Source organism: Penaeus monodon, chromosome 8 (assembly GCF_015228065.2).
Source record: "Penaeus monodon isolate SGIC_2016 chromosome 8, NSTDA_Pmon_1, whole genome shotgun sequence".
Lineage (NCBI taxonomy): Eukaryota > Metazoa > Arthropoda > Malacostraca > Decapoda > Penaeidae > Penaeus > Penaeus monodon.
Genome location: NC_051393.1, coordinates 35,464,196 through 35,468,050, shown reverse-complemented (window position 1 = coordinate 35,468,050; position 3,855 = coordinate 35,464,196).

The following is a 3,855-nucleotide window of genomic DNA, read 5'->3' as shown; positions in this document are numbered from 1 at the left end:
ACGCGTAGTAACTACCTTGTTCACCATGTACCCTAAGAAACCCCGCATAGCCTTTTACAATATGATATATACATAATATATTCATATAATAACATATGTGTGTGTGTGTGTGTGTGTGTGTGTGTGTGTGTGTGTGTGTGTGTGTGTGTGTGTTGTTTGTGTGTGTGTGTGTGTATCCATATATACATATATATATATATATCTATATATATATATATATATATATATATATATATATATATATATATATATATATATATATATTATATTATATATATATATATATATATATATATATTTGTGTGTATATAAATATATAAACATATATGTATATACATACATATATACAGATACATTTATATATGCATATATATACATACATATATACACATACATATACACATATATATATACATACATATACATATATATGTGTGCATACATATATATATACACATGTATACACATACACATGCTACTTTTCACAGTCTTCTACACCTTTCGCCACTGCCCAAGATCTCTGCATTCCACCAGACATATCTCAATCTGCATGCAACCGCTTATTGGCCTCGTTACAGTGGTGGCAGTAGTGGGATTCATCCCACAATGAAATTCCTGCATCAGAAGCAATACCTTCAAAGAAGTAGCTAGCAAATGCAAGTTACGAACACCGAACACAAGAAAGATTACCAGGAAAAGCAGACCTACATGTGTTCACACCTGACATATCGCTTCGAGTTACTGAGTACACCATCTCCAGCACTCATCGATTACACAAATATTCATTCATACCACTGTTACACAGTGTTACTTGGAGTATATCACCCTACAAGAGAATTACTAGCCAAGCCATGCCCAACAGTGAGCCAAAGCCTGGGAATCCAGTGAAGTGGCACTGACGAAGGAAAACCTGCCTGCCGAAGGAACACCTGCCTGTGAAAGAACCACCCAATCAACCACCTCCTCATGGTGATGATCCACAGCAAGTCGTAACTAGCCCACAACCAGTCACACATTACAAGGTTAGTCGCTCTCACTCTCACCATCTCGCCACTCACCTCACTTCCCACAGTGATCATCAGTGACACTCCCTAACTACTCCCATCATCATATACTAACACCCCATGCTGAAACAACCAGGCTGTAAAAGTGACCTACAGCTATGATCTCGCAATCTGGCCGACGCGTATATCCTTGGAATTATAACAGACAACACAGATAACACTGAACATACACACGCACCCGACTCACACAGTGAACATGCCGCTACACCCTCGACACGCATGAACGAACTCACAGATGACACAGTACTACTCTTACCCTCACCTGCACACTCCCCATTGCCCTTGTCATCCCTTTTCTATACCGCTCCTGAATCTTCCCTTGCCGTCCGCATACAAACTAACCTCTCCAACATGTCCTCCATGGTTAACCCCATTGAAACAATTACTAAATTCAATAGAGAGAATGACCCCTCCCAACTCGTCCTCGAAACCGAAAATTATGTGAGTTCCCAAGATCCAACAATTGACTGTACTTCATCTAATGTTTCAAAGATGTGTGTCTGACATGTTACTCAACAATATGACCTCAGCTTCCCCGCAATCAGTGAATTACTGAAGAGAGTTGAAAAAAGTAGAAAGAGTGCATGGAGCAACTTTAAGACCTAAAATTTTCCAGACCCTCCAACCACATCGACCTCCAGCTATCTGACATTTTTAAGCTCATACCTGGCTCATTTTCTGCAAGTGATCTGGCTAGCTTTTGTTAAAAAGTTAGAACTGCTGTCAGACTACTTAACAGCTCTAAACAACACACCCAGACTCCACCCCATTTGTGATGGACTGAAGGATGCCCATAATCTGTTTACAGCTCATATTGCAGACTGTGTCCTTTACTTAACACTCCCCAGAAAACTGGTGGAAAGTATTAATCACAATTACACTCCCCCCAACGACGAGCGTTTAAACCTGCCAATTTTGCCCATGCTTGTGAGAGAGTCTCTCAGGTATTCGAGTCAGCAGGTGCTGCTGTGGCACAAATGAAGAGAGTATCACTTCCGGAAGAACCCACCCAGTGTGAGCATGCCAACCCACCTGCCCACTCAGCTAATTGTCAACCTTCACACACCCTTGACACCTGTTACTGCTGCCTTTGGATCGGTCATAGAGCTCGTGATTACCGTAGTCGCCCATATTGCCCATTTCTCAGGCAAGAGGGGCACAGGTGGGAGGATTGCCATACTTTCCCTGACCAGATTCGCCAATCAAGGCTTGCATTGACAGACCTCAGCAGATTTCCATTTCTTAAACACCAGGTCAAGTCATCCTTGACTCTGGTAGTGCAATCAGCATCATCCTCACTACTTCTCTGAAGAAATACAATATTGCTACCCCCTGTAGACCGTCCCCGAGGCTCGTCCACGAAACAAGTGGCACTAATTCAAATATAGTAGGTGAATTAACTTCACCTACTACTGGTGTTACTTACAATCACCCCTTTGTTGTAGTAAATGACCCTGCCATCCCTGGTGGCATGTTATTGGGTCATAATTTCATGGTAGAGACCGGGCTCTTTCAAACCCCCAAAGTATACTTATAAACTCACTCAACCAAGCAACAACCTAGCTACACTCACAGTCACTCAGCCACATCTGGACTACCCATACCCGACATATCCCCTGCCAAGCCATCCACACCTGCGTCACAGTCCGCAGCTCAGGCTGCCACCCCGTCTGATTTCGCTGTTATTTCTGTTAAACCTGAGGATGGGCATCCCTCAGTTACCTCTCACACATCTGTGGCTAGCAATGTCTCCCCTGTAGTTGTTTCTGGTAAGCCTGAGGATGGTTTTCCCTCAGAACTCGCTCGCGAACACGAGACCTGTGATGCCTCCACTCTAGTAGTTACTTCAAATCCTGAGGATGATCTTCCCTTAGCACGCACCTGCCTGCCTGCCACGAGTCTTACATGGACCCCAGTGTCCAACAACCCATTCTGTAAGGTCTTTAAGATCACAACCTTGCTGCCTTTCACAGATTGTGTGGTGCCAGTGAATGTGCTATCTATGGCTGGCACAGGTCTGGTGTTACCAGAAAGAGTACAAGTGCATGGACTGGTCACCCTACCCGTGGTCTATGATGGTCAATTTATGTTGTGCATTATTAACACCAAAGAGACCACTGCCTCGAGCGTGCTACGACAGTGCTTGACTGTGAAGTCACACCTTTCCCGGTAGTGGAGGTTGACCTCCCTGCACCTGCACTATCCACTTCTGTCACACCTACCCTCGGCTCACCAACACCTGCAGCTCAAACTTCAAACTTGATCTAGCCTCTAGCCTCCCGTTGATTTTATAAAAGTTAAAGCAGTGTTACAATGTCTTTCATTGATTTCCTGTGTTTGCTCCCCAGCCCGGAGCACCCCATTGGTAGAACATCAAAACTCAAACACAAGATTAGGTTATAGGAGGACGCAAGCCAGTCTACATCCCTGCGTATTTGGTGCCGCACAGCCATAGACCTGCCTTCAATGAACAGATAACAAAGTTGATAGAAATGGACCGTATCGAACTGAGCACATCACCCTAGAGCACCCCTATGATATTGGTACCAAAGATGGATGGGTCACTTCGCCCTTTAATAGACTACTGTAAACTGAATGTGCTGACTATTCCCGAACGTTTCCCCATCCTCTCATTACATTTGTTACTTCTGGACGTTGGGAAAGGATATGCCGTTTTTCCACCTTAGATTTGCAATTAGGGTTCTTTCAGGTTGAGATGGACCCACAATCTAGGGCGGTTACTGCATTTTCCACTCCACAATGCCGTTTGGACTTAAGAGACTCTCCAATA